Here is a 13,574-nt window from a genome sequence, read left to right as displayed (position 1 = left end):
GAGCATAGGAAACAGAGAGTGGGGGTAAATGAACACTACTCAGACTAGAAGAGCGTCAACCAGTGAGGTGCCGCAAGGCTCGGTGCTTGGACCCGTGCTCTTCAACATCTTTATAAACGATCTGGACATTGGTTCGACGAGTGAGGTGATTAAATTTGCAGACGATATGAAGTTATTATCCCAGGACAAGCAGGCAGGTATTCTCACTAGTGGGTGATGTCATCCGACAGAGCCCCGATACGGACATCTTGAAAGCATGTCTTGCTTGAAGAAACTTAGAAGTTTCGAGATGCCCGCACCGCGCATGCGCCAATGCCTTCCCGCCCGATGTACCGGGCGTGTCTCCTCAGTTCTTTTCTTTCCGCGGAGCTGAGAAGTTATCTTCAATCTGCGCTGACTGAATTTCAGTTTTTCTTTGCCTTCTTTGACCCGCGTTTTGGTTTATTTCTTTGAGTTCACTTTACTTTACTTTATTTAAAAAAAAAAAAAAAAAAAAAAGTTCAAAAATTATTTCTTCCGGCGGTTCGGCCGGCCCGGCCTCGTGGCTGCGGCCTACCTCTTTCGACATTGCAGCGTCGATTTTCCGGCCTATGTCACGGCCAATCACCGGTTTTAAAAAGTGCAGCAAGTGCCAGCGTGCGATTTCGTTGACGGACCCGCATCGACGCTGCCTTCAGTGTCTTGGTCCGGACCACGTTCCGAAATCGTGCAGGCCTTGTTCCACGCTCACTGCGCGCTCGTTTAAGCGGCGTTGCTTACTTTGGGAGTCGATGTTCAAGATGGAGACTGCCAAGGATCTGTCTGCTTCTACATCTGCTGAGGTTTCACCGATTCGCTCGAAACCTGCATCGACGACTTCCGCATCCGGCATCGTGAAGCCAGCATCGTTTACACCAGCTGCGGCTTCCAGTTCCGCTGCGGCGCCTGCCTCTGTCTCTTCGGTTCAGGTACCGCCTTCCACTGTCCCTCCCGTGGTCATCAAGGTGCCCAAAGCTACTAAGCAGAAGCACTTGGCCGCGAAGGAGCGCGAAGACCGTGCAGGAGGACCCCCTTTCGGTGCGGATCCCTCCATATCGGCTTCGCTTCGATCCCTGCTGGAAGCTCAGTTTGTTGAGCTTATGCAAACTATGGGACCCCGGCTTATCGCCAACATTCAGGGTGAAGTCCGAGCACCGGTCCCTGAGGGCGGTCCGCCCCCTCCCCCTCGCCGTTCGATCTCGCTGCTCGACGAGGGGGATCAGCGGAGGGCGGCGGATGCCTCCAGGAGGGCTTCCCTTCCTGATATGCCTCCTTTAGAGCCCATTACTCCTCCAAGGCAACAGGGCGCTGGGACGGTCCCTGATATTCGGAGTCCTGGGCATACTGCATCGCAGGAAGAGTTCTTCCGCACTCCATACCAGACTTGGGTGGCGCTGCGTGAGTCCGCGTCCTTGCCACCTCTGCGATCCACCGCTTCGAGCCCCATCCATTCCTTAGAGGCTTCGGGGGATCGTGCGATGCACAGAAGTTCTCGCTCCCCATCCCGGCACCGAGAGGGGCATCGTTCTCGTCATTCATCTCGACACTCCTCACGTCATTCGGAAGTGTCCCCACAGAAAAAGATGCAACGTTTGGGATACTCATCGTCCGATGTTTCCCAACCGGAGGGACCAGAGTATGAGGAACCATCTACCTCTTATTCTCCATGCCGGTCTCAGCTCTCCCTAGACCCGGAGGCTTCCACTTCGTCTAGTCCGTCTCGGCGGCCGGCCTTGGCGGACCAATTGTCTTTCTCATCTTTTCTCCGACAGATGGCGGATGACTTAGATGTGACTTTGGATACTGGATCGAAATATTCTAAAGAGTATTTGGATACGATGCATTTGCCTCACCCTCCGGCGGAGACTCTTCGGCTTCCTTTGCATAAATTGCTGGACCAGACTTTCATGCGCTGTTTTGAGACACCGTATTCTATCCCTGCGGTTCCCAGCAAGCTGGATGCTCGATACCGCATCGTTCACCACAAGGGGTTTGAGGGAGCTCAACTTTCTCATCAGTCTCTGCTGGTCGAGTCTTCTCTCAAGCGTTCTCACCCTTCCCAGGTCTACGCTTCTGTGCCTCCGGGCAGGGAGGGGAGAACGATGGACAAGTTTGGTAGACGAGTTTACCAAAATTCGATGATGGCGACTCGAGTGCTCAATTACAATTTCTTCTTCTCTTCTTATTTGGATTTCTTCTTGCCGGTCCTCCGCAAGTTCGTCCCTTTCATCGATGCTGAAGCTCGTTTCCAGTTTGAGGAGGTGGTGGCAACCCTGTCCCAGTTGCGGCTGCAGCTGATGCAATCCTCCTACGATGCCTTCGAGCTCTCGGCACGTGCTGCGGCCTGCTCAGTCGCCATGCGTCGCCTGGCCTGGCTTCGCACTATTGATATGGATCCGAACCTCCAAGACAGATTGGCTAATGTGCCTTGTGCGGGAGCGGATCTATTCGATGAGTCTATCGAGACTGTCACTAAAAAGCTTTCGGACCACGAGAAGTCTTTTCAATCCATTCTGCGTCCTAAGCCTAAGCCTCAACAGTCTCGTCCATCTAGACCGCCTCAAATCTACCAGAGGCGTTATCAACCAAGACAGGCTCCCCTAGCGAGACAGCCTGCGAAGAGGCAGCCTCCACAGAAGTCTCAGCAGAAGCCTCAGATGCCGGCTGCACCCAAGGCCACTCAGCCCTTTTGACTCTCTTCCAGGGAGCATAACCGACGTTCTGTCTTCCCTTGTTTTTCCCATCGGGGGTCGACTCCACCATTTTTATCATCAATGGGAGTCGATCACCTCGGACCTTTGGGTCCTTACCATCGTAAGAGAGGGATACTCTCTTCATTTCCAACGGGTCCCCCCGGACCACCCTCCAAGAGAGTATCCTTCCAACTCGATGCAGACCGCTCTTCTTCTACAGGAGGCGCAGGCTCTGCTTCGGCTTCGAGCCGTCGAGCCAGTGCCAGTAGATCAGCAAAACCGGGGGTTCTACTCCCGGTATTTCTTGGTTCCGAAGAAGACGGGCGATCTGCGTCCCATTTTGGACCTTCGAGTCCTCAACAAGTTTTTGGTCAAGGAGCGGTTCCGCATGCTGACCCTTGCCTCTCTCTACCCCCTACTCGAGCAGAACGATTGGTTATGCTCTCTGGACCTCAAGGAGGCCTACACTCACATCCCGATTCATCCGGCCTCCCGCAAGTTCCTCAGATTTCGGGTGGGACATCTACATCTGCAGTATCGAGTGCTTCCATTTGGCCTTTCCTCTTCGCCCAGAGTCTTCACGAAGTGTCTGGTGGTGGTGGCCGCTGCGCTCCGGAACATGGGTCTTCAGGTGTTTCCATACCTCGACGACTGGCTCATCAAGGCCCCGTCGGCCCCAGAGGTCATTTCGGCGACCTTGACCACGATTTGTTTTCTGCAGAGCTTGGGCTTCGAGATCAACTTTCCCAAGTCACATCTTCAGCCCACCCAGACTCTCCCCTTCATCGGGGCGGTCCTGGATACCATCCAACTTCGAGCGTTCCTCCCTCCTCAGCGCATGGATGCTCTTCTTCTACTCTGCCAGTCGGTGTCTTCTCGCCCGTCCATCTCAGCGAGACACATGATGGTCCTCTTGGGTCACATGGCATCCACAGTTCATGTGACGCCTTTTGCCAGACTACATCTCAGAATTCCTCAATGGACCTTGGCATCTCAGTGGACTCAGGTCTCCGACCCATTGTCCCGACACATTGTAGTCACTCCTGCTCTACGGCAGTCTCTTCTTTGGTGGATGACCTCTTCGAATCTATCCAGAGGTTTGCTGTTTCACTCTCCTCCCCACCAGAAGGTTCTCACGACCGATTCATCGAACTATGCATGGGGAGCTCATCTGGATGGTCTTCGCACTCAGGGGTTCTGGACCAGTGCGGAACGACTCCATCAAATCAATCTTCTGGAGCTCAGAGCCATCTTCAATGCTCTTCAGGCTTTTCAACATCTCCTTCACGACATGGTGGTCCTAATTCGCACCGACAATCAGGTCGCCATGTATTATGTAAACAAGCAAGGAGGCACGGGCTCGGCCTCCCTTTGCCAGGAAGCTCTTCGAGTCTGGGATTGGGCGGTCCGCCACAACACCTTCCTCAGGGCTGTCTACATTCAGGGGAAGGACAATGTCTTGGCAGACAAATTGAGCCGTCTTCTCCAACCTCACGAATGGACGCTCAATTCCAAACCCCTTCATCAGATATTTGCACAATGGGGGACACCTCAGATAGACCTCTTTGCAGCCCCCCACAACTTCAAGCTGCCTCAGTTTTGCTCCAGGATCTACACTCCTCTCCGCCTCGAGGCAGACGCCTTTCTACTGGAGTGGGGGAATCGCTTCCTTTATGCGTTTCCTCCCTTTCCTCTCATTCAGAAGACTCTGGTCAAGTTAAGATCAGACCGTGCCACCATGATCCTGATTGCTCCTCGGTGGCCCAGACAACCTTGGTTCTCCCTTCTACTTCAACTCAGCAGCAGGGAACCAATACTTCTTCCAGTGTTTCCTTCACTGCTTACTCAACATCAAGGTTCACTGCTTCATCCCAACCTGCAGTCTCTCCACCTGACAGCTTGGTTCCTTTTAACATAACCCCTCACCAGTTCTCTCAGGCTGTGAGGGAGGTCTTGGAGGCTTCCAGGAAGCCTGCTACTCGACAATGCTATTCCCAAAAATGGACGAGATTCTCGACCTGGTGTATTTCCAATGCTACAGAACCTCAGAAAGCTTCTCTATCGTCTGTATTGGACTATCTTCTACACCTGTCCCAGTCTGGTCTCAAGTCTACTTCTATACGAGTCCACCTGAGTGCTATTGCGGCTTTCCATCAGCCTCTACAGGGGAAACCTTTGTCTGCTCATCCTGTGGTTTCCAAATTTATGAAAGGACTTTTTCATGTCAATCCTCCTATCAAACCTCCTCCTGTGGTTTGGGATCTCAATGTTGTCCTGTCTCATCTTATGAAGCCTCCGTTTGAACCTCTCAAAACGGCTCCTCTTAAGTATCTCACCTGGAAGGTGGTTTTCCTGGTGGCCCTCACGTCAGCTCGCCGAGTCAGTGAGCTTCAGGCCCTAGTGGCAGATCCACCCTTCACTGTATTCCATCATGACAAGGTGGTTCTCCGTACTCATCCAAAATTCTTACCTAAAGTGGTCTCTGAATTTCACATCAATCAATCCATCGTGCTTCCAGTGTTTTTTCCAAAGCCTCATTCTCATCCTGGAGAATCTGCGTTGCACACTCTGGACTGTAAACGTGCTCTGGCTTTCTACTTGGATCGCACAAAGCCACACAGAACTGCACCTCAACTTTTCGTCTCCTTTGATCCAAGCAAGTTGGGACGACCTGTATCGAAGCGCACCATCTCTAACTGGATGGCGACTTGTATCTCTTCCTGCTATGCCCAGGCTGGATTATCCCTTCCCTGTAAGGTCACAGCCCACAAGGTCAGAGCAATGGCAGCCTCTGTAGCCTTCCTCAGATCGACACCGATTGAGGAGATTTGTAAGGCTGCCACTTGGTCCTCGGTTCATACCTTCACCTCTCATTATTGTCTGGATACTTTCTCCAGACGGGATGGACAGTTTGGCCAAACTGTATTACAAAATTTGTTTTCTTAAGTTGCCAACTCTCCCACCATCCCATTGGGGTTAGCTTGGAGGTCACCCACTAGTGAGAATACCTGCCTGCTTGTCCTGGGATAAAGCAATGTTACTTACCGTAACAGTTGTTATCCAGGGACAGCAGGCAGCTATTCTCACGTCCCACCCACCTCCCCTGGGTTGGCTTCTCAGGCTAGCTACCTGAACTGAGGAGACACGCCCGGTACATCGGGCGGGAAGGCACTGGCGCATGCGCGGTGCGGGCATCTCGAAACTTCTAAGTTTCTTCAAGCAAGACATGCTTTCAAGATGTCCGTATCGGGGCTCTGTCGGATGACATCACCCACTAGTGAGAATAGCTGCCTGCTGTCCCTGGATAACAACTGTTACGGTAAGTAACATTGCTTTCAGAGTAGTGAAGACACAGGGAGGATCGCGAAGATCTGTAACGTGGCATAATCAAGCTCGAGAAATGGGCATCGACATGGCAAATGAGGTTCAACGTAGATAAGTGTAAAGTGATGCACGTCGGTAACAAAAATCACATGCACGAATACAGGATGTTCTGGGCGGTACTTGGAGAGACCTCCCAGGAAAGAGACTTGGGAGTTCTGTCGATGAAGCTGTCTATTCAATGTGTGACGGGGCGGCAAAAAGGGCAAACAGAATGCTAGGAATGATTAAGAAGGGGATCACAAACAGATTGGAGAAGGTTATCATGTTGCTGTACCGGGCCATGGTGCGCCCTCACCTGGAGTACTGCATCCAGCACTGGTTGCCATACATGAAGAAGGACACGGTAATATTCGAAAGGGTCCAGAGAAGAGCGACTAAAATGGTTAAGGAGCTGGAGGAGTTGCCGTACAGTGAGAGATTGGAGAAACTGGGCCTCTTCTTCCTTGAAAAGAGGAGACTGAGAGGGGACATGATCGAAACATTCAAAATACTGAAGGGAATAGACTTAGCAGATAAAGACAGATTGATCACCCTCTCCAAGGTAGGGGGAGAACAAGAGGGCACTCTCTAAAGTTGAAAGGGGATAGATTCCGTATAAATGTAAGGAAGTTCATATTCACCCAGAGAATGGTAGAAAACTGGAACGCTCTTCCGGAATCTGTAATAGGGGAAAACACCCTCCAAAGACAAAGTTGGACAAGTTCCTGCTAAACTGGAACATACGCAGATGAGGTTGGACTCATTTAGAGCACTGGTCTTTGACCAGGGGGCTGCCACGTGAGCGGACTGTTGGGCATGATTGGCCACTGGTCTGACCCAGCAGCGGCAATTCTTATGTTCCCCCATTCCTTGAAATTTGTATTGAAAATTTGAGAAGCAAAATGGGAGTTTCCCCATTGCAGTCTACCAGTTCAAAAGTGTTTGCTTGCATCTCTAACAGATTTGAAGGCAGACATGGGTGTTTAGACAGAGGATGGAGGCACTTGAATTTAGCTTGCAAGTTTTAGCCCTGGTCTTAAGCATGTTGGGTATAAATGGATGTCCTGTTAATGCCGGAAGACTGCTGGATTTCTTAAAAAAAAAAAAAAACAACAAAAAAACAGGAAGACATGATTGATAGAGCATAAATAAGCTATTACTCTGATCCAGTGGGTATGATGTATCATATTACCCTGTATCAATATCTCCTTCAAGTATATTCAACTGTAGTAAAACAAAAAATGTGGAAGCACCAGCACTCCTTTCCACATTATTAAAATGGAGTACTTAATGCAGGCTTGCTCTTCCAAGATATTTTGCAACAACTATTTTTATCCCAGGACAAGCAGGCAGCATATTCTCAACATGTGGGTGACGTCACCGACGGAGCCCCCTAGCGGACGTTTTCGCAAGCAGTCTTGCTTGAAGACCTTCAAGCTTGCAATTGGCCCGCGCATACGCGCAAGCCCCTCCCGCCCGACCTAGGGCATGCGTCTCCTCAGCGTGGCCTCATTTCTATGTTTTCTGCGGAGCCAGAAGCACTGCTCCCTTGCTTTGCGCAATCTTGTCCTTCTTACACCGCGGCTTATTTGGTTACTTTCAGTTAAGTCGCTGTGCCCGCGTCTTTATTTTTCTTTTTTTTTCCCATTCATATATTTTGACCGGGTTCCCCGGTCTTGTTCTGGCCGCCTGGTTTTGCGGGGCTGCAGCCGTCCTTTTTCTTATGTCCCGGCCTTGTTCCGTGTTTAAAAACTGTACTCGGTGCAACCGGGTTATCTCCATCACCGACCCTCATCGTTGGTGTGTGGAGTGCCTGGGTGCGGAGCACAGTGCTGAGTCGTGCCCACGTTGTGTGACTTCACAACCGCAGGCTCTTCGTCGGAGGGTGGCCAAGATTCTCCAACTATTTGGACAGGCCTCAAGCTTGGCCTCGAAGTCCTCGGCCTCGGCTCCTCCTGCTACTCCGGTCTTGGGTAAGTCTCCTCTTTCCTCCTCAGGTGTGCCAGCAAAGAAGCCTGCCTCAGAGTCTCATGTTAGTGCCGCCTCGTCAGTGTCTTCGAGACATCATTCTAAGCGTGCCTCCTCATGTAGGGAATACTCTTCCTCGAGGTCGCTCCCGAAGAAGCGCACTGATGCACCTATGCTCCAACAGCCTTTGGTCTCTGTGCCTATGTTCGAGGTCATACTTAAGGCTATACTTACTTACCATGCAGCTTTCCTCGGTGGTGAGTCAACTGGTCCCGACATTGATGTCTCTGACCTCGGCCTTGGTCTGACCAGCCTGAGCATCCTTGTCTCGGGGCCGTGCCCACAAAATTTGTCGGGTTCCCTTGAGTGATTCTTCATCCTCCGAGTCACCTTTGACTTTTCGAGGATCCAGGAGAGGGGCCCGCTTTTCGCCCACTACTATGTCGAGGCTTGCCCCTCCTATAAAGCTCCCGTCTTCTCCGCCGCTTCAGGGTAGCTCTCCGACCGCAAAGCCTTCTAGGCACACCCTTGTCCTCGAGTTGGACTCTAGTTTGCGTTCCCCATCGAGGCAGATGCCAGTCTCTAAGGGGTCTTCTTCGAAACCGGTGGAGGAATTTTCTTTTGCCTTGTCTTCTCCGAGGCTCCGCCAGCTGATTCCTCGGACTCCGGGGTCCTCCCCGGTCCACCTTGCATGGGGTCATTCCTCGACGCCCCCCAGACACTATAGTCGAGCCTCTCGATCTCCCATTTGCGGGACTCTGAGGGCCCGGCTTACTATTCGAGGGAAATTTCTCCCTCTTTCTCGGCTCGCTTGGGGATGAGTCGTCTTCTTGAAACTCCTCCTTTACTTGTTTCATCTGTGATATGGGTAGGGCCTTGAACCTGGACCTCCAGTCTGGCGGAAATGGGTGTTGATCATCAGCCCAGTGAGGCGCTGCGCTTGCCATTGCACCAGGTTCTCCGGCAAACATTTCTCCGGAACCTGGAGACCCGCTATGTAGTCACGGCCATTCCCTCCAAGTTGGAGTCCCGTTACCGGACGATCCCGGTTAAGGGGTTTGAGAGTTCTCAGCTTTCTCACCAATCCTTGGTGGTTGAGTCTTCCTTGAAGTCCAACCTCTCGAAGGTTTACGCTGCCGTCCTTCCGGGCAGGGAGGGCCGTACGATGGACAAATTTGGTCACCGTCTTTATCAAAACTCAATGATGGCGAACCGTGTCCTCAACTATAACTTTATCTTCACGTCCTACCTCAGGTTCTGTGTGGACACCCTGTGCTCGTTCCGGGAGGAGGTGCTGGATTCTCGGCGTCAATTTCGTCTCCTTGAGAACTTCGTCTCCTCTCCCAGCTCCGCCTCTATGTTTCAGGTGGCCTATGACGCCTTCGAGGGTCACGGCGTTTGCAATCGCCATGCATTGCCTTGCTTGGCTCAGGATTGTGGACATGGATCCGAATCTCCAGGAACGTCTTGCCAATCTCTCTTGCATGGGTAATGAGCTATTTGATGATTCCATAGAGGCAGACACCAAGCGCCTCTCGGAACACGAACGGAACTTCGCTTCTCTGGTGAGACTTAAGCCGAAGACCCCTCTGGCTCGGCAATACAAAATTCCTCTCTAGAGGTATCCGCAGAAATCTACTCCTGCATTCTCTCGGCCTCCTTCGAAGCAGCTGCAACAGCAGCAGCAGCGACAAGCTAAAGCCCAGCCGCCGGCTCCGGCAAAGCCTGGGCTGTCTTTTTGACAATACCAGTCTGAGCCTTCGGGCTCCCTTCCTCCTGGAGCCTTCCCCCTCCCCATCAGGGGTCGCCTCCATCATTTCTATACCCAGTGGGAAGTCTTACCTTTGACAGTTGGGTACTTTCCATCATCCAGGAGGGGTACTCCCTTCACTTCAGTCACGTGCCCCTGAACCTTCCTCCAAGAGTTTCCTTCTGCCCAGTCTCAGCTGCCTCTACTTCTGCAGGAAGCTCAGGCCCTTCTTCGCCTTCGGGCGGTCAAGGAGGTTCCTCCAGACCAGTGGAATTCTGGATTTTATTCCCGGTACTTTCTGGTAACCAAGAAGACGGGGATTCTGCGTCCGATCCTGGACCTCCGTGCTCTGAACAAGTTTCTGGTCAAGGAACGGTTCAGAATGCTCACCCTTCCTACCTTGTACCCCCTCTTGGATGAGGGGGACTGGCTGCTCACTGGACCTCAAGGAAGCGTACATGCACATTCCGACACACCCGGCCTCTCGCCGGTATCTGAGATTCCGTGTGGGGGATCTCCACCTCCAATATCGTGTTCTTCCCTTCGGCCTGGCGGCTTCTCTGAGGGTTTTCACAAAATGTCTCATGGTAGCTGCGGCCCTGTGTCTCCGGCCTGAAGGTGTTTCCCTACCTCGACGACTGGTTGATCAAAGCGTCCTCGCGCCACGAAGTTCTGCGAGCGACGAATCAGACATCTTGCTCCTTCAGAGTCAAGGCTTCGAGGTGAACTTCCCCCAAGTCCCACCTCTGTCCATCTCAGTCTCTGGAATTCATCGGAGCGGTCCTGGACATGGTTCGTCTCTGCTCCTTACCTCGGCCTCGTCAAGAGGCCCTTGTTCGTTTATGCGAGAGGGTGGCCCATCTGTCCTTGGCCCCGGCTCGGCTCCTGATGGTCCTCCTAGTTCACATGGCCTCTACGGTTCACATGACTCCTTTTGCCAGACTTCACCTCCGTATTCCACAATGGACTCTTGCATCCCAATGGAACCAGGATCGAGATCCTGTCTCTTGACTCATTGTCGTGACTCCTTTGTTAAGGAAACCTCTCCGTTGGTGGATGCTCTCTTCCAATCTTTCCAGAGGTTTTCTGTTTCATGCCCCCCCCCCCCTCCGTAGAAGGTTCTCACGACGGACTCATTGACCTATGCTTGGGGGGCTCATCTGGACGGTCTTTGCACTCAGGATCTTTGGTCCAGTGCCGACCGCCTTTGTCACATCAATCTGCTGGAGCTTCGAGCGATTTTCCTCGCCCTGAAGGCTTTACGACCGAGTGGTGCTGATCTGCACGGACAACCAGGTCGCCAAACAAGGGCACGGGGTCCCTGCCCTGTGCCAAGAGATAATGCGGCTTTGGGATTGGGCCATCCGCCGCAACATATTCCTTCGAGCGGTCTACATTCAGGGCCAGCACAATTGTCTGTCGGACAGGTTCTTCTGAAGCCTCACGAGTGGTCCATACATTCCTTGACCCTGCGTCAAGTGTTTGCTCATTGGGGGACTCCGGACGTCGATCTGTTCGTGCTCCCCCTCAATCACAAGTTGCCTCGCTTCTGCTCCAGAGTTTACACCCCTCTCAGGCTCGAGGCGGATGCTTTTCTGCTGGACTGGATGAACCTGTTTCTGTATGCGTTCCCTCCATTCCCTCTGATTCTGAAGACTCTCGTCAGGCTCAAGTCCACCATGATTTTGATAGCTCCTCAGTGGCCCAACAACCGTAGTTCTCCCTTCTGTTTCACCTCAGTTCCTGGGAGCCTCTTCTTATGCCTGTTTTTCTTTCTCTGCTTATGCAGAGTCGAGGTTCTCTACTTCATCCCAACATTCAGTCTCTGCACTTAACAGCTTGGTTCCTCGAGACTTAATGCCCTCGTTCCAATTCTCACAGCCTGTGCTGGACGTCCTGGAGGCGTCTCGGAAGGAGTCCACTCGCCAATGTTACCTTCAGAAATGGACCCTTTTCTTCCTGGTGTGCCACTCGACAGCAGGAGCCGCTGTCTGCCTCCTTATCTGCTGTCCTGGACTATCTGTTGAACTTGTCTGGCGTTGGACTCGAGTCCTCTTCGGTTCGAGTCCACCTTAGTGCCATTGCTGCTTTTCATCAGCCGATTGATGGGAAGCCTATCTCTGTTCATCCTGTGGTTTCCCGCTTCATGAAGGGCCTATTCCACGTTCATCTGCCCCTTAAACCTCCTCCTGTGGTTTGGGATCTTAACGTGGTCCTTACTCGCTAGCACGGGCTCACTTGAAGTTTCTTACTTGGAAGGTTGTGTTTCTTATTGCTCTCACTTCTGCCCGTTGGGTCAGTGAGCTTCAAGCCTTGGTTGCGGACACACCTTTCACTGTCTTCCATCAAGATAAGGTGGTTCTCCGCACCCATCCTAAGTTCTTGCCTAAGGTTGTTTCTGAGTTTCACATCAACCAATCCATTGTTCTTCCTGTGTTTTTTCTGAAGCCCCATTCTCACCCTGGAGAAGCGGCTCTGCATTCTCTTGATTGTAAGTGTGCGCTGGCCTTCTACTTGAAGCGCACCGCTCCTCACCGTTCTGCTCCCCAGCTGTTTCTTTCGATCCTAATCGCCTGGGTTATTCTGTTTCTAAGCGGACCATTTCTAACTGGTTGGCCGCTTGTATCTCTTTCTGTTACGCTCAGGCTTTTCTCTCCCTGCCGGGTCGAGTCACAGGCCACAAGGTCAGAGCGATGGCGACATCTGTTGCTTTCCTCCGCTCGAGGAAATCTGTAAGGCTGCCACTTGGTCCTCGTTTCATACGTTTACCTCGCACTACTGTCTGGATACTTTCTCCAGGCGTGATGGTCATTTTGGCCAGTCTGTTTTGCAAAATCTGTTCTCATAAATTGCTAACTCTCCCTCCATCCCATTCTGGTTAGCTTGGAGGTCTCCCACATGTTAAGAATATGCTGCCTGCTTGTCCTGGGATAAAGCACAGTTACTTACCGTAACAGGTGTTATCCAGGGACACCAGGCAGATATTCTCGCAACCCACCCACCTCCCCGTGGTTGGCTTCTTTGCTAGCTATCTGAACTGAGGCCACGCTGAGGAGACACATGCCCTAGGTCTCTTTTGACAACTGATAAAATAGTATATTTTGGACAAGCTATCTTGTATTTGCTTTAACGCAGGGGTGCCCACACTTTTTTGACTCACGAGCTACTTTTAAAATGACCAAGTCAAAATGATCTACCAACAATAAAATTTTAAAAAAACACAACGCACACTGTACGCATAGAATTGTTAATTATCATTCCTATTCCAGGTTTTTTTCAAAGAGGTCAAAGCAGATGACTCTATGCACTGTCGCCTCATACAAAAATATACAAATACCCACCCCCACCCTTTTTACTAAACCACAATAGCATTTTTTAGCGCAGGGAGCTGCGCTGAATGCCCAACGCTGCTCTCGACGCTCATAGGCTCCCTGCGCTAAAATCCACTATTGCGGTTTAGTAAAAGGGGACCATATTGTAAAATATAGACAGCAGATATAAATTCAGACACATTTTGATCCCTAAATTTAAAATAAAATCATTTTTCCTACCTTGTCTGGTGATTTCATGAGTCTCTGGTTGCACTTTCTTCTTCTGACTGTGCATCCAATCTTTCTTTCAGCCTGTATGCTTCCTCTCCTCCAAACCTCTCTCCCTGCCCTTTCTTTCTTTCTCTCTCCATGCCCCCTTTCTTTTTTGCTGTTTCTCTTCTTTCCTTCTGTTTCCCTGCCTGCCCCCTTTATTTCTTTCTCCCTGCCCTTCCCCAAGCCACTGCCACTTGC

At 51.5% G+C, this 13,574-nt stretch overlaps 1 protein-coding gene across 2 annotated transcripts in view; it reads left to right on the top strand.

Annotated features, from left to right (window-relative positions):
• The window catches only part of CNIH1 (cornichon family AMPA receptor auxiliary protein 1), a 53,524-nt gene that overhangs the window by 22,343 nt on the left and 17,607 nt on the right, over positions 1-13,574 (top strand). The gene's annotated exons all lie outside the window — the stretch shown is intronic.

Source organism: Geotrypetes seraphini, chromosome 7 (assembly GCF_902459505.1).
Source record: "Geotrypetes seraphini chromosome 7, aGeoSer1.1, whole genome shotgun sequence".
Lineage (NCBI taxonomy): Eukaryota > Metazoa > Chordata > Amphibia > Gymnophiona > Dermophiidae > Geotrypetes > Geotrypetes seraphini.
This window is presented reverse-complemented; position numbering and strand designations above follow the sequence as displayed.